Source organism: Anomaloglossus baeobatrachus, chromosome 6, assembly GCF_048569485.1.
Source record: "Anomaloglossus baeobatrachus isolate aAnoBae1 chromosome 6, aAnoBae1.hap1, whole genome shotgun sequence".
NCBI lineage: Eukaryota > Metazoa > Chordata > Amphibia > Anura > Aromobatidae > Anomaloglossus > Anomaloglossus baeobatrachus.
In genome coordinates this window covers 156,519-184,225 of record NC_134358.1, presented here as the reverse complement: position 1 = coordinate 184,225, position 27,707 = coordinate 156,519, and the positions used below count along the sequence as shown (strand labels likewise).

Sequence of the window (27,707 nt, the reverse complement as noted above, 5' to 3'; positions counted from 1 at the left end):
GTTAAATGCACCTATTAGAATATCTGCTATTGATAGCACCCCTCTCACTCAGGGTGTGGTTACTTTTGTAACTCCAGAGATCTCCATGCTTGTTGGTGCTTTGCATGTAGAATCAGTGTCCTTTTTTGTTCTTGAGAATCTGATGTCAGCAGTGGTATTGGGCATGCCATGGCTGCGCAAACATAACCCGGTCATAGACTGGCACCAGGGTGAGATTGTGCGCTGGAGCCCTGAGTGTCAGGAGACGTGTATGTCGTTATCTGTTAACCTGACTAGAGCTGAACCTATCTTCATACCTCATGCATTCAGAGATTTTGCTGATGTCTTTTCTGTATCTGAATCTGAAAAATTACCTCCGCACAGAGATTATGACTGCCCCATAGATTTGGTCCCCAATTCCCGACTCCCCAAGGGTAAAATGTATAATCTTTCTGGTCCGGAGCGTCAGGCCATGAAAGATTATATAGCAGATAGTCTGCAGAGAGGGTTCATCAGACCATCCAGGTCACCAGTCGGCGCTGGATTCTTTCTTTTTCGTTGATAAGAAAGATGGTGACCTCAGACCTTGTATTGACTACCGTGAACTTAATGCTATTACTGTAAAGAATCAGTACCCTCTGCCACTCGTACCCGATCTGTTTAACCAGCTCATAGGAGCCCGGTGGTTCACCAAGCTGGATCACAGGGGAGCGTATAACCTAATCCGCATCAGAGAAGGGGATGAGTGGAAACGGCATTTAACACTCCAGAGGGACACTGAGTACCTGGTAATGCCTTTTGGATTAAGTAATGCGCCGGCTGTGTTCCAGAACTTTGTTAATGACATTTTTAGAGATGTTTGTGGTCAATATGTGGTGGTCTATCTGGATGACATCCTGATTTATTCTCCTGATGCTACGTCACATGCCCAACATGTACGCACTGTACTCCAGAGACTCAGGGAGAACTCCCTATTTGCTAAATATGAGAAATGTGGGTTTTTTTGAGGCAGAGGTTAAAGGGGTGGTTCACCCATTTTTTTTATTTTCTGTAGGAGTTATACTTACCTTTCTAGGCGTCTTCTCCATTGGCTTGTGTTTCCATTTCTGGCACTGAGCGGCGCTATCCTGCACGTTCAGTGCCTGTCACATGACCCCCTGGAGCTGTGGCCGCCGGCATCCTCTGACGTCCCGGCCTTCCCGGGCTCTCAAACAAGACGGGTACGTCACAGGATGCCGGCGCCACTCAGATTGAGTGACAGGGCTGTGGGCGGTGACTACCGCACGTCACAGCTCAGCATCGAGGGGAGGATCCGGAGGAAGTCAGTGTGGAGCCGGCGTCCTGCAGATGGAGAGGAACGGGGCGCCAGTGTGCAGTACAGGGGGGGGTTCTTCAGCTGAATCCCCCCCTGCACGTAAGTATGTGATCACACTGTCCACCCGCCCGCTCTGCTGCGATGTCAGGAGAGCGGCCGGTGTCGGGCAGTGTGATCATCTGCTCCTCCCAGCAGCAAGACACTGACAGGCATGTCACCGCTGTGCTCTGCCATCTGTCCTGCTGCATGGGACCAACTGTCTGCACTCTGTCACCTGCACCACAAGTCACAGAGTGGAGACAGTTGGTGACAGAGCACCTCTGCCCCCCCCCCTCTTCTCCCCCCCTCTCTCTCTCTTCTCCCCCCCTCTCTCTCCTCCCCCCCTCTCTCTCCTCCCCCCCTCTCTCTCCTCCCCCCCCTCTCTCTCCTCCCCCCCCCTCTCTCTCTCTCCCCCCCCTCTCTCTCTCTCCTTCCCCCCCCCCCTCTCTCTCTCCTCCCTCCCCCCTCTCTCTCTCTCTCCTCCCCCCCCTCTCTCTCTCTCTCCTCCCCCCCTCTCTCTCTCTCTCCTCCCCCCCCCTCTCTCTCTCTCTCCTCCCCCCCTCTCTCTCTCTCTCCTCCCCCCCCCTCTCTCTCTCCTCCCCCCCCTCTCTCTCTCTCTCCTCCCCCCCCTCTCTCTCTCTCTCCTCCCCCCCCTCTCTCTCTCCTCCCCCCCCTCTCTCTCTCTCTCCTCCCCCCCCTCTCTCTCTCCTCCCCCCCCTCTCTCTCTCTCTCTCTCCTCCCCCCCCCTCTCTCTCTCTCTCCTCCCCCCCCTCTCTCTCTCTCTCTCTCTCTCTCTCTCCTCCCCCCCTCTCTCTCTCTCTCTCCTCCCCCCCTCTCTCTCTCTCTCTCTCCCCCCCCCCTCTCTCTCTCTCTCTCCTCCCACCCCCTCTCTCTCTCTCCTCCCCCCCCCTCTCTCTCTCTCTTTTCCTCGCTCTCTCCTGGCATGGTCAGTACAGAAATCTCTCCATCGTGGAGGGGTGAGAGGGAGTAATAAACATGGAGTCCCTACTGTGTCTGTGTATTTATTTCTAATAAAGTATTTTTCTCTGTGTGATGTCTTTTTTTTTTTTTTTTTAAAACCCTTTGTTGGAGATTCTTAATGGCCAGGTTAAACTTGGCCTGACATTAAGAATCTCGGGCTTTATACCAGCTGGTAAAACATAGCTGGTATTAACCCCTTATTACCCAGCGTGCCACCTGCCACCAGGGCCACTGGAAGAGTTGGATACAGCGCCTGAAGATGGCGCTTCTATGAAAGTGCCATTTTCTGGGGTGGCTGCGGACTGCAATTCGCAGTGGGGGTGCCCAGAAAGCTTGGGCACCCTTCACTGTGGATTCCAATCCCCAGCTGCCTAGTTGTACCCGGCTGGACACTAAAATTAGGCGAAGCTCACGTCATTTTTTTTTTAAAATTATTTCATGAAATTCATGAAATAATTAAAAAAAAGGGCTTCTCTATATTTTTGGTTCCCAGCCGGGTACAACTAGGCAGCTGGGGGTTGGGGGCAGCCCGTAGCTGCCTGCTGTACCTGGCTAGCATACAAAAATATGGCGAAGCCCACGTCATTTTCTTAAGGTTTTTCCCTGAAAACGTTTTTTATAAAAAAAAAAAAAATGCTTCCCTGCATTTCTATTGCCAGTGAAAGTAACACCAAGCAGCGGGGGCTAGCAGCCAGTAGCTGCTTTGGTTACCCTTAGCAATAGAAAATGCAGCGGGAGCCCACAAACAATGTGATTTTTTTGTTTTTTTATTTTTAGTGAATTTTTTTTAAAAAAAATCGGCATGGGCTTCGCCCATCGAGCACCAGAGCATTTTACTTCTCATTCATCCCAAGTAATCAGATGACTCCAGTGTCGGCCGATTACTTGTTCTGTGTCCCCCTGCATCCATCGCAGCGTGTACGGGCTGTGAGGTCAGCGGAGTGGAGACAGTGACATGCTCTGCTCTGACACATAGTGTGCTGCATGTCACTATCTTTCTCCACTCTGGTACTTGTTGTGCAGGTGAGAGTGTATACAGTTGGTACTATGCAGCAGAAATCACAGAGTGGGGCAGTTAGTGACATGTAGCATCCGGTCACCTGCACAACAAGTCCCAGAGTGGATACAGTGACATGCAGCACACTATGTGTCAGAGCAGAGCATGTCACCAACTTGCTCTGCTCTGTCACCTGCGGTGCTGCATGTCACGTTTTTGCCGCGATTTGGTGCCTTTTTTGCTGCGTTTTTGCTCACTGCGTTTTTAATCAGTGCACAATGCCATTAAAGATTGTTGATGAAAAAAAAAAAAAAGTTCTGATGTCATTTCCTTATTCAAAATGTTCATTGTATGCAGGAGAGCAGACAGCAGCTGCAGAACTACAAGGCTCAGCATCCTCCATCCAGGACTGTATGCAGTTTTTTACCCAAAAAGAAAAAAAAAATGACATGGGCTTCGCCATATTTTTGTATGCTAGCCGGGTACAGCAGGCAGCTACGGGCTGCCCCCAACCCCCAGCTGCCTATTTGTACCTGGCTGGGAACCAAAAATATAGAGAAGCCCTTTTTTTTTTAATTATTTCATGAATTTCATGAAATAATTAAAAAAAAAAAATGACGTGAGCTTCGCCTAATTTTAGTGTCCAGCCAGGTACAACTAGGCAGCTGGGGATTGGAATCCACAGTGAAGAGTGCCCAAGCTTTCTGGGCACCCCCACTGCGAATTGCAGTCCGCAGCCACCCCATAAAATGGCGCTTTCATAGAAGCGCCATCTTCTGGAGCTGTATCCAACTCTTCCAGCTGCCCTGATTCCGGGTGGCTAGCTAGGTAATAATGGAGTTAGGGCTAGCTGTATATTATCAGCTAGCCCTAAGCCCGAAATTCATGGTGTCACGCCAATATTAGACATGGCCACCATGAATTTCTAGTAATGATAAAAAAAAAAAACAACACAAAAATATTTTTATTAGAAATAAAACACAACACAATTAGTGACTCCATCTTTATTGAAATAAACCCCCCTCCGCAGTAATCCTGGTTAGGGTCCCGCGCCGTCCAATCAGGATCCAATATCATCTGATCGGTTTGCTGGAAGGCAAAGCGATCAGATGATGTGTCAGGTTAAACTACGTGAATCACATGACACATCAGCTGTGTTACGGTTGCTGCGAGCACTGGAGACTATGTCCAGATTTCTTGCTACTGCACATGTGCGAGCGCTGGAGACTAAGTCCAGATTTCTTGCTACTGCACATGTGCGAGCGCTGGAGACTAAGTCCAGATTTCTTGCTACTGCACATGTGCGAGCGCCGGAGACTAAGTCCAATCTTGGAGCCATTGCACATGTGCGGGTGACATCATCGCTGACACGAGGTCACATGTCTCTGACACCTTCTATGCCGATTGGTCGCTGGTCATGTGCTTGTGACGTCTTGCTCGGTGATAGGCCAGCATGACGTCACTCCTGTCGTTCTGGCAGCGGATTGGCTCTGGTGTCCTCCATCTTGGATGAGGCACAGAGTCTATATAAGACCCTGACACACGCCGCATGGTGCTCAGTCCTCTTGGTTCATGCATATGAGTAGACGCTCTGTGCGCGTTCCTCTAGGCATTCCTCTGTCTATGCTAGGTGAGCGCTACCGGCAGGGTAGCGTTCTTATACCTTACAGCTTCGGCTGCTGTCCGTATCCTTACCTCTTAGGGGAGCGGACATAGGCAGGTGCCTGAGGCACATGGTCTGGCTGGGCCTTGTGATTCTACTCATAGGTGGACGTTGCCGCTAGGGTAACGTTCCTTATACTGCGTCTGGCAGTTGTTCGTATCCTCGCACACTAGGGGAGCGAACAGAGGTAGGAGCTTTGTGCGGCTTATGCTGCTGTCCGTCTCTTTTGCACCACTAGAAGAGCGGACCTAGGCAGGTGCCATATCTAGTGGTTCGTGTCCTCGCACACTAGTGGAGCGAACGCAGGTAGGAGCTTTGTGCGGCTTACGCTGCTGTTCGTCTCTTTTGCACCACTAGAAGAGCGGACCTAGGTAGGTGCCATTTCGCACACATTGCCTTTGTCTCTGTGATTATTAACAGAGATCATTCCACACACCCACCAAGTAAGGGAGGAATTGCTTTACTTACTTATTATATCCTTCTGTGAGTTAACAGAGGTATTGCACTCTGCCATAGTCTGCAGCAAAGTCTTTGCACGGTGGACCCTGACTGTCTGATACTCCTTTCGGTTATTATCAGACAGCCCCCCGTAACATTAGGACTGAGCCAAGGGTCTGGCAGTTATGGCAGAATATCAGCAGTTACACCGTTACATACAAGTACTTGAGTCACGGCTCAAGAGTATAGAGGATAAACCTCAGACCATGGTGACATCTGCACATGATCCTCGACTTGCTCTGCCAAACAGATATTCTGGCGATGCCAGATCATGTCGTGGTTTCATTAGTCAGTGTCAGATACACCTAGAGGTCAACTCTTCTCGCTTCTCTACGGAGAGGTCCAGAGTAGGCTTTATCATCTCCTTACTTCAGGACAAAGCCTTAGAATGGGCGACTCCCCTATGGGAGCGCTCTGATGTGGTTACTCTGAGACATCAAGACTTTCTTGATGCTCTTAAGGCGGTATTCATGGGTCCGCAGGTTACCCATGATGCGGCTCTGAGACTGTTAGATCTATCTCAGGGTTCGTTATCCACTAGTTCTTATGCCATTGCTTTTAGAACTCTGGTGGCAGAACTAGATTGGCCAGAGAAGGTGTTGATTCCTATCTTCTGGAGAGGGTTGGCAGTCTATGTCAAGGATGCCCTTGCTACTCGTGAGGTCCCTGCTTCTCTGGAGGACTTGATCACAGTAGCAACGAGGATCGATGTACGCCATAAGGAACGTAGACTCGAGGTCTCTTCCTCACGCCCTAAGCATCGGGCTATTCCAGTTGTTGAGGGTCCACTACCATCTTCCTCAGCATCTGAAACATCTCCCACTCCTATGGAGTTAGGTCATACGTTCTCCAGACTACGCAAGTCCGGTCCTCCTATATGTTACGTATGTCGTCAGGCTGGGCACTATGCCAACAAGTGTCCTAGTCGTCAGGGAAACTCCCTGGCCTAGTAACCATTAGAGGGGGGTTACTAGAGACGTCTTCTGCACCCTCTAAGTGTTGTATCCCAGGTCAGCTCTCGTTATCTGAGAATACATGGCCTATTATGGCTTTTGTGGATTCCGGAGCTGACGGGATTTTTGTGTCCTCAGGATTTGTAAAGGGACACAATATTCCCTCTATCATGTTAGAGGCGCCTATTCCTGTCCGTGTTGTTAATGGAACTATGTTGTCTGACTCCATTACATTGAGGACAGTTCCCTTGCGCCTTTCCCTGTCTCAGGGTCACATAGAGGAGATTTCTTTTCTTGTTTTGCCTGAGGGTATAGACGACGTCCTTCTGGGTCTTCCATGGCTTCGGACTCATGCTCCTCACATTGACTGGGAGTCTGACAGCATTATTAGTTGGGGTTCGAAATGTCAGTCCCGATGTCTTCCCTTACCACCTAAGGTCGTTGCGGTTGCATCAACTGATCTCTCTCCCATACCTACACCCTATTTGGATTTCGCTGACGTGTTCTCCAAACAGGGTGCTGAGGTTCTTCCACTCCATAGGCCGTATGACTGTGCCATAGACCTTATCCCAGGTTCGGTTCCACCTAAAGGCAGGGTTTACCCCCTGTCGATACCTGAGTCGGAGGCCATGTCGACCTATATAAGAGAGAGTTTAGAGAAGGGGTTCATTCGTAAGTCTGTCTCTCCCGCGGGAGCTGGGTTTTTCTTTGTTCGGAAGAAAGAGGGTGATTTGCGTCCCTGCATAGATTACAGGGGTCTCAACGCAATCACAATAAAGAACAAATACCCATTACCTTTAATTTCGGAGCTCTTTGACAGACTGAGAGGAGCTCAAGTTTTTACGAAGTTGGATCTGCGGGGTGCGTATAACTTGGTACGAATTCGAAAGGGTGACGAATGGAAGACCGCTTTTAACACCCGAGACGGTCACTATGAATACCTCGTCATGCCTTTTGGGTTATGTAATGCACCCGCAGTATTTCAGGACTTCGTAAACGATGTGTTCAGGGATTTACTGTTATCCTCAGTAGTGGTGTATCTGGACGACATCCTGATTTTTTCTCCTGATCTGGAGACTCATCGTCAGGATGTCGTTCGTGTCCTTTCCCGTTTAAGGGAGCACTCATTGTTTGCTAAACTCGAGAAATGTGTATTCGAGCAGTCCTCATTGCCTTTTTTGGGTTACATTATCTCACAAGAGGGTCTGGCTATGGATCCTGCGAAGCTCTCTGCTGTCCTGCAATGGTCCGAACCTCATTCCTTGAAGGCGGTGCAACGCTTCTTAGGATTCATAAATTATTACAGGCAGTTCATACCCCATTTTTCTACTTTGGTGGCCCCTTTGGTGGCCTTGACTAAGAAAGGTGCTAATCCCAAAGCCTGGTCTACTGAGACATCTCAGGCTTTTGAGGCAGTAAAAAGACACTTTTCAACTGCTCCCGTTCTTCAAAGACCCGATGAGAATAAGCCCTTCCTCTTAGAGGTTGATGCCTCTTCAGTGGGTGCTGGTGCGGTCTTGTATCAAAAGAACGGTGCAGGTAGAAAAAGGCCGTGTTTCTTCTTTGCTAAAACCTTTTCACCGGCAGAGAGAAACTATACCATTGGGGATAGGGAACTGCTCGCCTTGAGATTAGCCTTGGAGGAGTGGCGTCACTTGCTGGAAGGAGCGAAACATCCTTTCCAGGTCTATACAGACCATAAGAATCTGACGTACTTACAAACCGCTCAGCGTCTGAATCCTCGCCAAGCCCGCTGGTCCTTGTTTTTCTCCCGCTTTCACTTCTCCATCAACTATCTGTCTGGGAGTAAGAATAACAAGGCAGACGCCCTGTCTCGCTCTATGCTTTCTACCCAGGAAGAGATTGACGAACCTCGTCTTATCCTTCCCTCCAGGGTTTTTCATACGCTCTCCCCTGTGACGTTAGACCAAATCCCACCGGGCAAGACCTTTGTTCCACCTGATCGACAGAATGATATACTGTCATGGGCCCACACCTCAAAGGTGGGTGGGCATTTTGGTATTAGGCGGACACGAGAGTTACTGGAGAGGTGGTATTGGTGGCCACACTTAGCCAGCCACGTCAAGAGATATGTCGGTTCCTGCTACTCGTGTGCTCGCAACCGTCCATTACGGCAGAGACCGGCTGGGCTCTTGCATCCTTTACCAGTGCCAGATAGACCATGGGAGGTGGTAGGCATGGACTTTGTGGGTGATCTTCCATGTTCACAGGGACATAGATTTGTGTGGGTCATTACGGACCATTTCTCCCGGATGGTTCATCTCGTACCGTTATCGAGAATCCCATCTTCCAAGGTACTAGCCAAACTATTCCTCAAGCATGTCTTTAGGCTTCACGGGATGCCAGATCGTATCATTTGTGATAGAGGCCCGCAATTTACTTCCCGTTTCTGGCGAGATCTTTGTAGCCTTCTGCAAATTGAGTTGAATCTCTCTTCGGCATACCATCCGGAGACTAATGGTTTGGTTGAACGTACCAATCAATCTATGATTATATACCTTCGACACTTTGTTGCTGAGAACCACGATAACTGGTCCTCCCTCCTACCCTGGGCAGAATTTGCCCTTAACAATTCGCTGGCTGAGGCCACTGGGCAGACACCGTTCGTACTCAATAATGGGCAACACCCTAGGGTACCGGTACCGTTTCCCGCTGCTGCACCTCCTCCTCTTGTGGCCGACTGGGCAACTAATGCCAGAGAGGTTTGGGATCGGACTCAAGAGTCGATCCAAGCAGCTAAGGACCGTATGAAGACGGTGTCCGATCGGTTTCGTCGCCCGGCTCCTGTCTTTTCTCCAGGGGACTTTGTGTGGCTCTCTGCAAAACACGTGAGACTTAGAGTGAGCTCTGTCAAATTTGCTCCTCGCTTCCTGGGTCCTTATGAGGTTCTTCGACAGGTAAATCCTGTAGTCTATCAATTGAAGTTACCTGTCCATCTTAGGATTCATGACAAATTCCATGTCTCACTGCTAAAGCCGGCTATTTTACCTCACGCTCGTGAAGTGCACTCTCCTGCCTCTGATTCCTCTCGCTCTAGCTATGAGGTACGAGCCATAGTTGGTTCTAAGATGGTTAGAGGGCGCAGGTTCTTCTTGATAGATTGGGAGGGCTATGGCCCGGAACATCGCTCTTGGGAGCCTGAGGAGGCTGTCCATGCTCCCGACTTAGTTGCCGATTACCTGCGCCGCCGGGAGGGGGGCCCTTGAGGGGGAGGTACTGTTACGGTTGCTGCGAGCACTGGAGACTATGTCCAGATTTCTTGCTACTGCACATGTGCGAGCGCTGGAGACTAAGTCCAGATTTCTTGCTACTGCACATGTGCGAGCGCTGGAGACTAAGTCCAGATTTCTTGCTACTGCACATGTGCGAGCGCCGGAGACTAAGTCCAATCTTGGAGCCATTGCACATGTGCGGGTGACATCATCGCTGACACGAGGTCACATGTCTCTGACACCTTCTATGCCGATTGGTCGCTGGTCATGTGCTTGTGACGTCTTGCTCGGTGATAGGCCAGCATGACGTCACTCCTGTCGTTCTGGCAGCGGATTGGCTCTGGTGTCCTCCATCTTGGATGAGGCACAGAGTCTATATAAGACCCTGACACACGCCGCATGGTGCTCAGTCCTCTTGGTTCATGCATATGAGTAGACGCTCTGTGCGCGTTCCTCTAGGCATTCCTCTGTCTATGCTAGGTGAGCGCTACCGGCAGGGTAGCGTTCTTATACCTTACAGCTTCGGCTGCTGTCCGTATCCTTACCTCTTAGGGGAGCGGACATAGGCAGGTGCCTGAGGCACATGGTCTGGCTGGGCCTTGTGATTCTACTCGTAGGTGGACGTTGCCGCTAGGGTAACGTTCCTTATACTGCGTCTGGCAGTTGTTCGTATCCTCGCACACTAGGGGAGCGAACAGAGGTAGGAGCTTTGTGCGGCTTATGCTGCTGTCCGTCTCTTTTGCACCACTAGAAGAGCGGACCTAGGCAGGTGCCATATCTAGTGGTTCGTGTCCTCGCACACTAGTGGAGCGAACGCAGGTAGGAGCTTTGTGCGGCTTACGCTGCTGTTCGTCTCTTTTGCACCACTAGAAGAGCGGACCTAGGTAGGTGCCATTTCGCACACATTGCCTTTGTCTCTGTGATTATTAACAGAGATCATTCCACACACCCTCCAAGTAAGGGAGGAATTGCTTTACTTACTTATTATATCCTTCTGTGAGTTAACAGAGGTATTGCACTCTGCCATAGTCTGCAGCAAAGTCTTTGCACGGTGGACCCTGACTGTCTGATACTCCTTTCGGTTATTATCAGACAGCCCCCCGTAACAAGCTGATTGTATAAAAGCCGGTTATACAATCAGCAGATGCATCGGTGCAAAAAAAAAAAAAAAAACCTCACGTCTGTGCTGATTACCGGCAGCTCCTGCAGCGGAGTCTGATCCTGGCCCATCACTGCAGCAGCTGCCGGTAATCAGCTGATGAAGTCCCCTGACGGCAGGATCAGCTGATAGCCGGCCGGGCGCGAAGAAGCCGGCGACACCACGAGAATCGATCAGCTGATGCGTCAGGTGACTGCATCAGGTGATCCACCGCCAGGTCCTGCAAGCTTCGTACGTGCCCCGGGGAGACTGCACACAGCCAGAGCGGCGGTACCGGGACAGGGGCTGGAAGCAGGCATGGCACCCGGACCCTGCAGACAGGTGAGTATGACATACACACACACATACACACTGTATATATACACACACACACTGTATATACACATACACTGTATATACACACACACACACACACACACACACACACACACACTTTCTTCCCCTGGCTGTGTAGAGCTGCTGCTGTCTGTATGATTGATCTCAGTGCATCCACAGGGAAGAGGCAGGGAGGAGGGTTTGGGTGGGAGCAGAGTGGTTGTATTAGACACAATGGGTGTGTTAGATAAGCTAGACACCGCCCTAGAGCCACAAAGAATTCTGGGACTTGTAGGAACTGAACACAGGAAGTCAGAGGAGAGATTAACCCCATCAGAGCTGGAGCCAGCAATGACCGTGTGCTGCTAGTGCACAATGAAAGGTAATTTTGCTGAAAAAACATAATAGATGTGTTGAGGGGCACATATTAGCAAGATTTATCAGAAAAAAAAAAAAATAAAAAAATCGGTTTTGGTAACTGGACAACTTCTTTAATTTCCTGGGTTATATATTGTCTGCAGAAGGCTTCCGCATGGATCCCTCTAAGCTTCAACCGATTAAGGAGTGGGTACAACCCAAGTCTCTGAAGGCCTTGCAGCGTTTCCTTGGGTTTGCTAATTATTACCGCAAATTTATTAGAGATTTTTCCAAAATTGCCAAACCCCTCACCGATTTGACTAAAAAGGGGGCTGATGTGGTTAATTGGAAGCCAGAGGCGATCCATGCCTTCTCAAAATTAAAAGAATGTTTCTCCTCAGACCCGATTCTGGTTCAGCCTGACCTTATGCGTCCGTTTATTGTGGAAGTCGATGCATCCGAGGTTGCAGTGGGAGCGGTGCTATCACAAGGTACTCCGTCTCTCACTGAGCTTCGTCCTTTTGCCTTCTTTTCCCGCACGTTTTCTCCCATGGAGAGAAATTATGACATTGGTAATCGTGAGCTGTTGGCAATTAAATGGGCCTTCGAGGAATGGCGCCACTTCCTCGAAGGCGCCAAACAAAAGGTCACAGTAATCACAGACCATAAGAACCTCACTTATCTGGAATCTGCTAAGAGACTCAATCCTAGGCAAGCTAGGTGGGAATTGTTCTTCTCCAGATTTTATTTTGTGGTAACATTCTGGCCCAGTACCAAGAACACAAGAGCTGATGCACTTTCCCGTAGCTTCTGTCCCGCTCAGTCTGAAAACTCTGAACCAGTGCATATTTTAGCTAAAGGCATTATTATGTCATCTGTTTCCTTAGATTTGATAGAAGAGGTCCATAATACCCAAGACCAAGCTCCTGAAACCACTCCAGTCCATAAACTGTTTGTCGCCCCCTCACTTCGCCTACGGGTACTCTAGGAATCCCACAATTAGGTGCTGGCAGGTCACCCTGGTATCGGCAATACCCTCCGATTAGTAACCAGGAATTTTTGGTGGCCAACCGTAGCGAAAGATTTTAAGGAATATGTACTGGCTTGTGCTCCAGCCAAGGCACCCCGTACCCGCCCTGCCGGATTTCTCCAGTCCTTACCTACTCCAGTAAGCCCTTGGACACATCTCTCCATGGACTTCATCACTGACCTTCCACCCTCAGAAGGGAAGACCTGTATCTGGGTAGTAGTGGATAGATTCAGCTAACAGTGTCATTTTGTTCCTCTGTCCGGATTACCCAATTCTGAAACTCTTAGCAAGTTGTTTATTAGGCATATTGTGCGGTAACACGGGGTTCCGGAAAATATTGTTTCTAACCGAGGAACACAGTTCGTCTCGAAATTCTGGAGGACGTTTTGTAAAAAGATCAATATAGAGCTATCTTTTTCATCTGCCTACCACCCAGAGACCAATGGTCAGACCGAACGTTCCAATCAAACCCTTGAACAATATCTCCGGTGTTATGTGTCTGACCGTCAGTCTGACTGGGTGGAATATCTGCCGCTAGCTGAGTTCGCTATCAATAATCAGTATCAGTAATTCATCAAGACTACCCCCTTTTTCTGCAATTTAGGGTTGCATCCACGTTTTGGTTCTTTTTCTTCCGCTGTGGTGGATACTCCTGAGGCTGAATCAACTGTGGACAAACTGAAGGCTATCTGGTCTGAGGTGAAAGAGAACCTGAAGAAGGCAAAGGTTGGTCAAGCCTCCTCTGCTAATAAGAGACGTTCCAAGGGCCCTAGCCTTGGAGTTGGGGACACGGAATATTACACTCAAGGTCCCTTCTGATAAGCTGGGTCCGAGGTTTATTGGACCTTATGAGATAACCGAGGTAATTAATCCCATAGCTTTCCGCCTGCAACTCCCCCCATCCTTCAAGATATCGAATGTGTTCCATAAGTCCCTCCTCAAGTTATATCGTGTAGCCATTCACCCAGTCAGTGACTCTCCTCCTCCTGTTTTGGTTGAAGGTAACTTGGAGTATGAGGTACAGAGAATACTTGATATCCGTATTGTCAGAGGGGCGGTACAGTATTTGGTGCATTGGAGGGGTTACGGCCCTGAGGAGAGGTCATGGGTCCCTGCGAGTGATATTCATGCTAAGGGTCTGGTCCGGCGGTTTCACCTCCAATTTCCTGGGAAGCCGGGTTTTGAGGGTCCGGAGGCCCCTCGTGGAGGGGGGGGGTACTGTTACGTCACCGCCGGAGTCTGCTCCAGCGACTTCTGCTCCGATCGCCAGGCGACGCAGTGTTCCTGCCATGGATGGTGCTGGTGATGGGAAAGGAGTCGATGCCAGCGGCACCGGTGGGCGCAGGCTCCGATCATCCACTGGGCTGGGTTAGCTTGGGATCTGCAGTACCGCTGGCTGATTGTGGGTGGCATGTGTGTCTTCCAGCTGAAGTTGTCAGCGTTCAGCTATAGCCAATGGGAAGACACCACACCCTTCTTATTCCTCCTCCTGTGACATGACCACTGCCAGAGATAGTTCTGATTTTCCTGGCTCCTGTTACATCCTATTCTGTTGGTGATTCCTGTTTGTTGACTTCTGCGTGTTTTCTGACTACTCTTCTGCCTGCTGTTTTTGTACCTCGATGCCCGATCCGGATTTGACCTCTGCTACGTTAGCTAACTACGTCATTGCCTGCCGATTCTGTCCCTGTTCCGCAATTCCTGGTTTGACCCTGCCTGACTACTACTCTCATCGGACTGCAGCCTTCCACAGGTAGTGATCTCCAGAGCCCTGTGTAATTCCAAATCCCTGTATAGGGGTTAAAGGGTTTCAGGGTTCTGGGGGGTCCTGCTTGGTGAGTGGCTTCCCTCTAGCCTCCCCTTTACAGCCCATCTGAATCTGTGGATCCAGGCAGGCATTACACCTAGTCAACGGCAGCGGTGGTGTCCATCCATTCACCACAACCCGTGGGTGGCGTCATGAACTTAACCCCAAAAACAACCACGGCCTCGGCCGTGGACCTCCCCACGCAACACCACCTCTCACATAGCGCGAGCATCCCTTCAGAGCGACGTGACCCCCGGGTTTGGGAGGATCCGACGAGCCCCGGATCAGAGGCGGTACACATCGACCTTTTCTGGCGTCATGAACAGGATTGAACCCATCCACTTACCAGTGGAAGTGCGCCTTGAAGTTACAGTCAGCGGTGTCCCGTTGAAAAATTGCAGAGTCCACCATCTTTCGGCGCGAAGTTTCCCGCCAAAGCAGTCTTCTCCAAGAAAAGAGCGGGAGAGTGAAGCCCCGCCCCCAGAGAACAGAGTGGTGCAGAAAGAAAGCGGAGTGCCCCAAAAAGACCAAGGGGGAACGGAGGAAAGATGTCCGTGCCTAACGTGGATGGTGGAGGAGCACCGGCCACGGGAGTGGCGGTGCCCAAGGACGGGAATGTAGCGGCCCTCGCTCCGGTCGTAGGAGTGGGGGAGGCCGCGGGTCCGGCGGTCGCCCAGGTAATGCTGATCTCCTTGCCCTATGTGCCCGGTGCTACCTGGCTACCTCAGTACGATGGGAAGCCTGATGCCTTGCAGGTGTTCCGGAAAAAGATAAGCACGATCCTTGACTTGTATGCCATGACCGGCAGACAGCGTGCGACGGTAGTGCTAGGGCAGCTGACCGGCGCGGCCGAGCAGGAGACGGACACCTGGGCAGACGCGGACCGGGCCTCGGTGACCACTATCTTCAAGAAACTCCAGACCGCCTTTGAAATCCGCACCGAGGCTGAGTTGTGGATGCAGTTCTACCAATGTCGGCAACGGTCCCAGGACTATGCCTTGCGCCTACAGACAGCCCTCCGGACGCTGAGGCGGGTGGACACCATCAGTGAGGCCGACAGCAACAAGATGCTAGTGGAGCGATTCCTGCAGGGACTGAGGTATGCTGAAGATCGCAAACAGCTGCGGTTATGGACTTTGGAGCATGCCGACCAAGACTTTGCAGTACTAAAGGAGCGGGCCATCAAGGCCCTGCAAGCACCAGCCATCGGCGCTCCTGATACGACCCCTTGGCCGGTCGAAACCGCTCCCATCTCGGTAGTGCCCCCTCCCTTGGCTCTACCGGCCCCTGCTGCACCCGTCGGGACGATGCAAGAGCTGGCCTCGCAGGTCCGACGCATGAACGAAGACCTCACCTGGATCCTCGCCGCACTCCAGCTACTGATGAGAGACAAGCCCCAGGAGAAGATCCAACTCGTCGACAGCCTGGAGGATGTCCCTTGGATGCAGCGGAGGAAGAACAACGACGACCCGCGGTATGGGCCACCTGTCTGCTACAGGTAGAGTTGAGCGGGGTTCGCCAGTTCGAGGTTCGAGTGATTTTGGGGGGTGTACTAGATAGAACTAGAACTCAAGCTTTTTGCTAATAGTTCGGCAGTTCGAGTTACGTTCGAGAACGGTTCTATCAGCAAAAAGCCTAGCTAATTACTAGCTGGCTTTTCACTGTAATAGTGTGAGTCACTCTGTGATTCACACTATTATCAAATTTCAGCGTATAGTGTGCGGGGGGGACGGGTTTTAGATCTGTGGTGCTGAGAAAATGCCGATCGCCATTTTTTTTTCTAAGCGCGCGTGTAGTGGGACGGGCTAGCATGTCAGCCAATCCCAGACACACACACGGCTAAGTGGACTTTTTGCCAGACAAGCAAGGGCATGTGTCATAGGCTGTGAATGTCACATGTCCCTGCATTATAAATACGGCCATTTTCCCTCAGGACGCCATTATCTGCCTTCTGCGTCTGGGTGACAGTCACCGCTCACGCAGCTCCTGTCGCCGGTCCTGCTGTGTACGCTATACACACAGCGCTGTACAGAATAGGGATAGAAGTTTATTTCAGCCCTTTTGAGGGCTAATTACAGCAGGCTCAGAGCCATAGGTGACAGGTCCATGGAAATGCTGTATACAGCTTCAGATAACAGCGTCTGTGTACCTAAGCTCAGGGAATTCCTTGCTGCATTTCACCATTAGGAGGGATAGAAAGTGAGGCTTCCTTTCCTCTACACTGACCCACACCCCGGCCACTGTACCTTCCTGCCCTTTTTTGCAAAGTTATTTTACTAGCAAAGAGTGCTGCCAGCTAGTGCCATCCACAAAGTGTCTTCATTCATTTTGTTTGCAAGACTTCTTGCATTTGCCAGTAGATAATAGTATTAAATTAACACCTTTATTACGCCTAGACTCCCTACGTTCCTTGCATGTCCCATCCCCCCCCCACTCCTTCATTGACCCCTACCATCTCACTGTCTCTATGTGCTCTATCCCCTTTTTTGCTCCACTACCCTCCCTCCCCCCAGATCCTAGTTTAAAAGCTCCTCCATCTGTCTGACCATTTTCTCCCCCAGCACAGCTGCACCCTCCCAATTGAGGTGCAGCCCGTCCCTACCGTAGAGCCTGTAGCCAACTGAGAAGTCGTTTCTAAGCCACGTATTTATCTCCCTAAGCTCCCGCTGTCTTTCTAGTGACGCTCGTGGCACCGGTAGTATTTCTGAAACGGTCCAGTTCACCGTTAATAAAAATGTTTTATATATGTGCAACGTTTAAGAATGTGCCTCCCGTAAGGGATGATTTCAAGACCTGCTTAAAATGTAAAAAGTTTAGTATACTTATACCTGTTTTTCCCGTTTATCTTTTACAGCAAACAAAAATAAACCGGTGGTGGTCGGGCAGCCCACGGACGGTCTGCATTAAACCAGGAAGGGGGGGGGGCGTGTCCAGGATGCAGTACTGAGAGGACGTGGGGAAGAGGAGCTCCAGCCGACCCGCAACAAAAATCAGCATTTAACTATCAGGAAACGTACCCACCGGCTCACAATATGGGCCCTCGGAGGATAAAGGCAACGCAGCAGGTACCGGTGGCCCCCTCGCACCACACCACGGCGCTGGATGCCTTCCTGGGCCTGGAGCAGGGCCCTGGGGAGGCCTGGACGCCATCTTGCCAGGAGCATGGAGGGGAAGTGGAGGATCCGGCCCGTTCAGCCACACTGCAGGAGAAGGTGGAGACTGAGCGGGGATGTCGGGGGGAGCGGAGGCGATGCTGTGGAGGTTCCACCGGGGGATGCCTCTGCCCGGCAGGCCTGTGCTGCCTCGGACCCTCAGACACTGCAGCAACAGGCCTGGGAGCACAAGATGGCGGCGGGAGACATGGATGGGCCTGGGGGAAACCCCCCTCCTCAGCTGGGAGAGGATGAGGCAGCAGCTGCAGCTAGAGAACCCCTGGGATGGGGAAGCCTGGCTCCTTCCTCGGGGCTACAGAGTGGAGACTGCTCTCCCCGCCTTCCTCAGCGCCAGGCTAAAGCTTCAGCTGCATCCACTGCAGGAGCACAACTTAAACGGCCAGACACATCATTTAAGGATATGCAAGATTTCATCAACAAACTTCCTTCTAAAGAGGACTTTCAATCCCTCATACGTGAGGTAAAAGCAACTTGCAGGTCAGAAATAGCTGAAGTGAGGAGAGATTTGCAGCAATTGTCTGGCAGAATTGAATCCCTGGAGGAAGAGCATGACATCACCAGATTCCATGTATCAGAATTACACAAACTGGCAACATCTCAACAAAAAATCATGGAGGACATGCAGTCTCACTTAGAGGATGTTGACAACAGGGGGCGCCGTTGCAACATTCGTGTGAGGGAGTCCCGGAATCAGACGGCTCCGAGGACGCCAGTTCCATATTACAATCCATCTTCAATGATGTACTGGATGCTCCTCCCTCCAATGTTATCAAACTGGACAGAGCACACAGGGCATTACAGCCGAAGAATTTATCTACCCAACCCCGGGATATCATCTGTTGCGTTCATGACTTTTCAAAGAGCTGATTATGTCTAAGGCCAGAGTCAGGAACAAGGCAGCCGTGTTTAATGGCAGGAACATCCAGCTTTGTCCAGATCTTTCTCGCATCACGCTGCAGAAAAGAAGGCACCTTAAACCCCTCCTCATGAGCCTGAAGGAGCACCAGGTTCCATACCGCCGGGGGGTACCCATTTGCTTTATCAGCACGCAGAGGGGGTAAATCGGCGATTCTCCACACCCCAGCAGATATCACCCTGTTTTGTGAAACCTTGGACATCCCTGCGGTCCGTATTCCAGACTGGGACCTGCAAAAGTTGGAGGGTCCACCCCCCCCCCCCCGTGTGGTCCAAGGTGGGGGGGGGGGGGTGGAGGCCGAGAGGCTCTGGGGGAAAGAGGAGGTAGGGGCCAAGGGTCACTCCCCTCCCCGGTCCACCGTTGAGGATATCTTCTAGCCTGGTTGGTGCATGTGTCTTTTACCCTCCGAGTTCCAATGGCAGAGTTTGATACGTGACAGTGCGACTTTTTCCATTTCAGGCCTCTGACTGTCCATTCAGCCAATTGCGGCCCCCAGGGTTTTTTGTTTTTTTTTTTTCCTGGGCTGTGTGTGGGGAAAGGAGGCCATCTCAATAACGCCGGGAGGGGTTGAGGGGTCGATGGAGGTTTGATCCCCTAGTTGGAGAAAGTGGAAGAGGTTTTTCTCCTTTCCATGTGTTTTTTTGTTTCTTTTTTCATTATCTCCTTTTGGCACGAGCTTGTGCCCACTGGACTGCCCCCTCTTGGCGGGCTACTGGGGATTGAGGCGGGTGGCTCTCTTGGCCCTGAAGGATTGAGGAGCTCCCCTCTAGGTCTCCCCCTTCCGGGTTGACCTCCCGGGAATCTATAACTATGGGTCATGTATTTTGGTCAATGTTCTCAATTGTTGTTTCTTTTATGTTTGTCCTTGTCTTCCCCCCTCCCCGATGTTTTTTCCTTATGTGTCCTTTCAGGTCTTACTTCTACTGGAGTCCCTGGGAGCTGTGGCCCTCCGCCGCTTGGATCGTCTTCTCTGGCATGCTACACAAGGGAGGTCATGCCCTCGCTGGTATGGGTATTTCATTAGCTTTTTCTCCCTTCTATATCTCCGATATGGCCCGCATTATCTCTCTTAACGTAAAGGGTCTGAACTCACCCCGCAAGAGGAAATTGCTGTTACAGGAACTCAAAACATCAGGGGCGGACATAGCCTTTATTCAAAAAACACATTTTCTAGAATCAAACACGTTTAAGTTTGCATCCCACCACTTTCCCACTCACTTCTCGGCTCACTCGGGCACCAAGAGGGGGGGAGGTGGACCATCCGGGAGAGAGGGCCTTCTCTTTCTATTCGCATCCACATCAGACGCACACTAGAATTGACTATTTTTTCACTGACTCATCGGTGCTGGGGTGTCTTGAGAAGGTGGAAATGGGTTCCATTACCTGGTCAGATCATTCCCCTCTCATAGTGGATTTTAGGAGGGATGGCCCTCGATCCAGGCCCCACCACTGGAGCCTTAATGAATCTCTGCTCAAGGATCCCGACATTAAGGCCTCTTTAAACAAACAGCTGGTTGAATTCTTTCAGTTGAACATAGGCTCGCTCTCATCGCCGGTAACGCTTTGGGAAGTCCACAAGGCGGTAATGAGGGGAATCTGCATTAGGGAGGGCGCCAGGGCTAAGAGGAGAGCCACAAATCAGTGGGACTCTATAACGGCCCAACTTAAGCTACAGGAGAGGAGACTGGTGGCTTCCCCCTCATTGCCTGTTCTCCGGAGAGTCATTAGCCTCAGGGAAAAGTTGACAGACTTGGCAATTGGCAGAGCAGAAAAATTACTCACCCTCTCTAAACAAAGATACTACAAAAGGGGTAACAGGGCTCACACCCTACTTGCTCGTCAACTTAAGGAGCGTGCTACGTCCTCATGTCCCCAGGCTTTGCGCGACAAAAAGGGCACTATCCATTACCATCCCGCCTCAATAGCTGACATTTTTTTCGATTATTATAATAAGCTTAATAAGATCCCGGACCCCGCTGGCATGGCTTTGCGTGGTGCTGGGGCACTGGGGGACTACTTTTCTGCCCTTAAGCTCCCTTCATTGCCTAGCGGAGCAGCCGCTGCTTTGAATGAGGCGATCACTATAGAAGAACTGGAACAAGTTCTGGAGACCCTGCCCCAGGGGAAGTCGCCAGGCTCGGATGGCTTTACTTACTCTTACTATAAGGTGTTTGCGGCACATCTTCTCCCACACATGGCCACCTTGTTCAATTCCTTTCTGCAGGGTGGCCCTTTCCCACCATCCATGCTACACTCCCATTTAATCCTCCTGCCCAAGCCACCCAGGGATCCTTTGGATTGTGCTAACTATAGACCAATAGCTCTTTTGAACTCCAATCTGAAGCTGTTCACCAAGCTTTTGGCCGCTAGGCTCAATTGTTGGTTACCCCAACTTGTGCACAAAGACCAGGTGGGTTTTGTCCCTTGCCGTCAGGGGGGGGTCAACACCAGGAAGGTCATAGATTTGGTGGATGTGGTGAATCGGAGGAAACAACAGACGCTAGTGTTGAGTCTTGACGCGGAAAAGGCTTTTGATCGCCTCGCGTGGCCTTTTCTCTTCAAGACATTGGAGGTCTTCGGGATCTCGGGTGGCTTCATGTGTGCTTTAAAATCTCTCTACAGTGCCCCTACTGCCTCTATTAGGCTCCCCCTCCACATCTCTAAGCCCTTCACCATCTCCAATGGCACCAGGCAGGGGTGCCCCCTGTCTCCCGTCTCTTCGCGCTTTGTATAGAGCCCCTCGCGTCCTCGGTTAGGAGCAACCTGAACATCTCGGGGGTCCTGGTAGGAAGCAAATCGTTTAAAATTTCGCTTTTTGCCGACGACGTTCTCATTACACTCACTAATATCCACGTTACCCTTCCAAATTTAATGTGCACCCTGGATGCATACGGGAGCCTTTCGGGGCATAAGATCAATTCCAGTAAAACGGAGGCAATGCCATTGAACCTCGACCTGTTGGCCCTGGATTATCTGCGTTTGAATTTTAAATTCCGCTGGAAGTCAGATGCGGTCAAGTACCTGGGGGGTCAACTTGGCATCTACTTATGACTCCCTCTATAACCTTAATTTTCCCGCCTTTTTCCGAGAGCTGAGGGCCCTTTTGAGTAAATGCATGCCCCTGCCCCTTTCGTGGATGGGACGCATGGCGGTGGTAAAAATGAGCTTGCTTCCCAAACTTCTATATTTCTTCGAAACTCTTCCGGTTAAGGTGCCAATGAAGGAACTAAAGGCCCTCCAAGCGGCTATCTTGAGATTCATCTGGTGCAATAAACGCCATAGGGTTGCCAGGGAGGTGCTGATGGCCCGTGGTGCTGATGGCCCGTAGGGACAGGGGTGGGCTTCCGTCCCGGACATTCTAAAATACTACTGGGTGGCTCATCTCAGGAGGATCCCCTGTTGGGTGTCCCTTTGGGCATACAACAGGAGGACCGAAATTGAAAAGCTCTTTTGCTTTTTACCTGCTTTTTACCTGCTTTTTTGCTGCTTTTTCTTCTGCGCTGTTTAATGCCAAAATGGATGTGTTCTTCTATTCAAGCAAAGTCTATGGGAATTTGGGTTTCTTGTTCACACTATGTTGTTCAAAATGCTGCCTTTTTGAGGCAGAACTTTGGTCAAAAACTCAGCTTTTCAAAGAAGCAACATGTCAATTGTTTTTGCCATTTGGGATTTGCACTGCAAAGCTGAGTTTTTGACCAAAGTTCTGCCACAAAAAGGCAGCATTTTGAACAACATAGTGTGAACAAGAAACCCAAATTCCCATAGACTTTGCTTGAATAGAAGAACACATCCATTTTGGCATTAAACAGCGCAGAAGAAAAAGCAGCAAAAAAGCAGGTAAAAAGCAGGTAAAAAGCAACGTGCGCACATACCCTTAGTCCGTGTTCACATGTAGTGTAAATGCTGCTTTTTTCTGCTGTTTATTTTGCACATTTATTCTGCTGTGTTTAATTGTCCAAGTAAAGTGGATGTGATTCCACGAAAAGACACCGCTGGACTCTGCGGTTTTGATGCTTTTTTTTCTCTGGAGGTTTCTATGTGGAGCTGAAAAAAAACCCAGGAAAAAGCTTCTCAGTACAATAAAAACACTAAAAAAACGCAGATTCCCATCTGAACCAAAAACGCATTAATCAATGGAGAAAAGGCAGAAAAAAATGCAACAAAAATGGAAAAAACAGAGAAGATTGTAAATGTGTAGTTTGCTGCAGACACAAAAAACACCGGATTTATCCAGCGTGTGAACACGGCCTTATAGGCACAAATAAGCAACATGTCATATAATGACACATAGAAATATAAGAACATTCTGGCTGCTATGACTATTAACGAACAGTCCGGGGCATCTACTGAATGACCCTGACTGCCAAATGGGTGTGGCTAGGAGTGTGGTTAGGGGCGTGGTCAAAATTTGCCACGGCGCGCTGCGCGCCGCATACTTTTGTCCCTCTTTCCTTTCTTCAAAAGTTGGGAGGTATGAGTTTACTAGGGACCTCTGGGCATTTTGTATTAGAAAATTTCCTCTGGCGTCCCCCTTCTCCCCTTTGGTGTCCTTCATATACCAACCTCTGCTTCCAAGCAGTTTGGAGTCAGACATGGTGCACCCTTGGCTCAGGGCAGGCCTTTTCAGATTTGCAGATATTATAGATGGAAACACAATGCAGATCCATTCCTTTGAGTTTCTCAGGGAAAAATTTTCCCTCTCTAAGGCCCCTTTCACACGTCAGTGATTCTGGGACGTTTGTGCTTTTTTTTAAACGTACCAGAATCACTGACATACGCAGACCCATTATAATGAATGGGTCTGCTCACATGTCAGTGATTTGTCACTGCACGTGTCTCCGTGCAGCGTACCCGCGTGTGCTGCACGGAGACATGTCCATTTTTTTCTGGCATCACTGATGTTCCACGGACCACGCAGTGTTGTGGTCCGTGAAACACGTGCCAGAAAAAAAACGTACTTTTAAAATAAAAAACATTTTAACTCACCCGGCGTCTAGCGATGTCCTCTGCAGCCCGTTCTCCCTGCTCCTTCTGTGCCGGCTGATTACTGTCGCGCATATTCATTATGCGCGACACAGCCGACCCGGAAGCAGCTGCTGCGGGGGTCACCGCCGGCCGGATGCTGCGTCGCGGGAGGATTCAGCACCATGGAGAGCAGGAGCGGGCGCAGGTGAGTGAATCTCTAAGTGCAATCACGGGCCACGGAGAACGGAGCCCGGATTACACTTAGACAACCCACGTGTGCCGTGATTTTCGGCACACGCAGGGACATGTGCATGTTTTACACGCCAGTGAAAAACGTCTGTGTTTTTCACTGACGTGTGAAACGGGCCTAATCGAGAGTTTTTCCAATACCTGCAGATCAGAGACTTGGCTGGCTCCTTGTTTGGAAGGGCGGGGGTCTCGGTATCACGGACTTTGAAAAAATTTGCAGAAGGGGCACAGACACCAAGGGTCTGATCTCAGAAATTTACATGTTGCTTTCTGAGCTTCGGGACAGGCCTGAAGGGATTTTTCCATACATGCGGAAATGGGAGTCTCTATTGGGAAGGCGGGTTCTACCTTGGGAATGGACAGCAATTTGGGGTAACGCCGCCAAGACATCAATATGCACGTTATATTAAGAGAATATCTACAAAATGTTGTTGTTTTGGTACCACACACCAGACTTCCTTCATGGCTTAGACCCCTCTATACCAGCTTGCTGCTGGAGATGCGGGGGGAGCATGGGCACCATTTTACTTCTGGTCCTGTCCAGGGATAGTCTCCTTCTGGGAGCAGGGAAAGGGGTTGATCCATAAAGTACTTTATATAGAGGTAGATCTTGATCCCTTGATCTATGTTCTGGGCCTCGGGATTGGGGGCATGCGTAAAATGGCCTCTAAGCTTATGTCTCACATCCTTACAGCGGCCAGGTGCCTAATAGCAAGGAATTGGAGGCAGCCAGGGACCCCCTCACTCCAGAGCCTCAAGTATAGATTACTGGATGTTAGACGTATGGAACACCTTACGGCACTATTGAATGACACAAAGGAACGCTTCTGGGCGGTATGGTCACCATGGGACTACTGGGGGTGAGGACCTGTAAGACCCAGGCCTGTGGGCCCTAGGGAAACTGTCTGGATTCTTGTATTCTCTCTCCCGCCACCTTTCCTCTCCCTCCTTAACCCCCCTCACTTGTCATTGTCTGTCTAGTTGTGAAGTTTATTGTTATACTTTGGTACTCAATGGTACTCACCTTCAGTTCGGGGTAACTCATGTCTGCAGGGTAGGCGCTTTGGCGTGGAATGTTACCACCAGGTACCGCGACTTTATTCATTATTCATTATTATTATTCAATGTACTTATTCTTTATGGGGACATGTGTCTCAAAAATTGTGATTTTCTTTTACTTTTTATTTCCTGTACGTAAATTGAAAATCTTAATAAAAATTTAAAGTTTTAAAAAAAAAAAAAAACAAGGGGGAATGTGGCGCCCTGGACTAGCCAGGTAGTCACAGACAGGCCCTTGCACAAACACCCGTCCCCTAACAAGGTAACAGCAGCCAACCTAAAAACCCTGAGTCACCCCTCTCATGTCTTGACGTTCACACCAGGGGGCAGAGCCAGGCGGTTGGCCACGCCCACCGAGGAGTTCGGATCGCCTGAGGCGGGAAAAAAAACAAACAGATCAGTTTTGGAGGTGAAAGAGAGTAGTTGAGTAGGAGAAATGTCTGTCAGGGATCTGGGTCGTAGCCCGGATACCCTTTGGCCAGGAGGCAGATGGTGGTTGCCGCCTGCAGGAGCCGGAAAGACGGCTGGTGGAACCGAAAGGGACCGAGACAGGTTAGTGGCCCGCCGGTACCGAACCGGGGAACCAACTGGAAACCGGAGCACCAGGAGGGGTACTCAGACCCAGAACGAGGCCCAGAACCCAATGGACCAAGTCAAATTCACTGATTGGGGCCTGGATCTTAGGTTCTTTCCCACCCAAGTCCCGACTGAAGACAACAGCCCAACGAGGGGGATAGAAAGCCACCGCTCAGGCAGAGAGATCCCACGGGCCAGCGTCTGCAGGCAAACGGGCTCTCCCGGCACACACAAAGCCGGGGAGCGGACTACCATTGTTGAAGCATAGGCAGTCAAAATCTACAAAATGAGGTGCAGGAGAAAGGCGGGAACCACCGAACCGGGTGGGGGACCAGACGCAGCCGGCTGCGGGCACCGACCACCATCCTTTTGGTTTACCAGAGACTCCGGTGTATCTGTCATAGTGAATACAACAGTGCCCTCGGGCCGCGCACCGCACCGAACTAACACGCCCGCACCTCGCAACCACCAGGCCCCGGGACCATCACCCCCTGCCCACGGAGGGCTCAACACCAGGCTGCACAACACCGTCCCCGGGAGCCTAGTTAACGGCAGCGGTGGTGCCCACACTCACCACAACCCGTGGGTGGCGTCCACTTAAATCCCTAAACACCACGGCCCCGGCCGTGAACCTCCCCACCGAAACCCCTCACGTAGCGCCAGCCTCCCTTCAGAGCGACGTGACCCCCGGGTCCAGAGGCGCTCGAGCCACCCACCAAACGAGCCTGGATCCGAGCAGCTCGGCTGCTTATCAAAAGGGCGGTACACAGACAAAGATAGAAATAGACAGGCAGAGACATAGACAGACAAGGAAAGAGACAGACAGAGAGGCAGACAGACAGCGACACACAAAGAAGGAAAGAGACAGACAGAGAGGCAGACAGACAGCGACACACAGACAGAGACTGGGAGAGAGACAGTTACTATCCCGGGCAACGCCCGGGTACTACAGCTAGTATATATATATATATTGTACTCTAACAGTAGATAAGCATATAGAAAAATATTTTGTATTCTCACACCGCACTGACCATCTTTTCTCAGTGTCTGTATACCCTCAGGTCACATGATCTGCACAATGCACAGCACCATATGGCTGCACCTTCTATCAGTGCCTACCAATCACAGGTGGCAGCTCCTTACTCCAAGTCTGTTATTGGCTGATTAGGAGGTGTGTGGACAGAGCTACAGTCAGAAGTGTTAACCCTTCAGTGCACAGGGATCAGCGAGTGCTGGCAGCTGCATGACCCCAAGGGACTGAGGAGGAGCAGGCGGTGAGGAATCTGCAGGAACAGGACACAGGGTATACGGCTGCTCCGCCATAAAGCCCTGCAAGGGGGATCCTGGGACAACTGTGTGCCACAAGCTGGGGGGAGATCCCTCAAATCCCTGGAGACAGTCCCAAGTCCACCTCTACATACTGGGATCTTACCAGCTGATCTTAGCTGGTCTATGGGAAGTGAGCGACGCAGGGATCCACGTGTTACATAGGACTGCAGGTGACCTCTACTACATTATCTGTACTCAGAGATATCACTGTATTATCTGTGGTGTTACATAGGACTGCAGGTGACATCCACTACATTATCTGTACTCAGATATCACTGTGTTATCTGTGGTGTTACATAGGACTGCAGGTGACATCTACTGCATTATCTGTACTCAGAGATATCACTTTTATCTGTGGTGTTACATAGGACTGCAGGTGACATCTACTACATTATCTGTACTCAGAGATATCACTGTTATCTGTGGTGTTACATAGGACTGCAGGTGACATCCACTACATTATCTGTACTCAGAGATATCACTGTGTTATCTGTGGTGTTACATAGGACTGCAGGTGACATCTACTACATTATCTGTACTCAGAGATATCACTGTATTATCTGTGGTGTTACATAGGACTGCAGGTGACATCCACTACATTATCTGTACTCAGATATCACTGTGTTATCTGTGGTGTTACATAGGACTGCAGGTGACATCTACTACATTATCTGTACTCAGAGATATCACTGTTATCTGTGGTGTTACATAGGACTGCAGGTGACATCTACTGCATTATCTGTACTCAGAGATATCACTGTGTTATCTGTGGTGTTACATAGGACTGCAGGTGACACCTACTACATTATCTGTACTCAGAGATATCACTGTATTATCTGTGGTGTTACATAGGACTGCAGGTGACATCTACATTATCTGTACTCCGAGATATCACTGTTATCTGTGGTGTTACATAGGACTGCAGGTGACATCTACTACATTATCTGTACTCAGATATCACTGTATTATCTGTGGTGTTACATAGGACTGCAGGTGACACCTACTACATTATCTGTACTCAGAGATATCACTGTGTTATCTGTGGTGTTACATAGGACTGCAGGTGACATCTACTACATTATCTGTACTCAGAGAGATATCACTGTGTTATCTG

General features: G+C 50.3%; 2 protein-coding genes across 7 annotated transcripts in view; one reads left to right on the top strand and one right to left on the bottom strand.

Moving 5' to 3' along the window:
- The window catches only part of LOC142316897 (uncharacterized), a 174,549-nt gene that overhangs the window by 73,990 nt on the left and 72,852 nt on the right, over nucleotides 1-27,707 (bottom strand). The window contains exon 1 of one of the 6 annotated variants that reach the window (XM_075352662.1): nucleotides 26,296-26,342. The exons of 4 other annotated variants lie outside the window; for them this stretch is intronic. The gene's annotated coding sequence lies outside the window, so the exon portion shown is untranslated. Of the gene's footprint in view, nucleotides 1-17,347; nucleotides 17,783-26,295; nucleotides 26,343-27,707 lie in introns of those variants that run through there. One more of the 6 variants, XM_075352660.1, reaches the window with a different exon arrangement.
- Nucleotides 26,473-27,707, top strand: part of OPLAH (5-oxoprolinase, ATP-hydrolysing) — a gene marked incomplete at its 3' end in the record, with an annotated part of 146,570 nt that continues 145,335 nt past the window's right edge. The window contains exon 1 of the mRNA XM_075315969.1: nucleotides 26,473-26,763. The remainder of the gene's footprint in view (nucleotides 26,764-27,707) is intronic.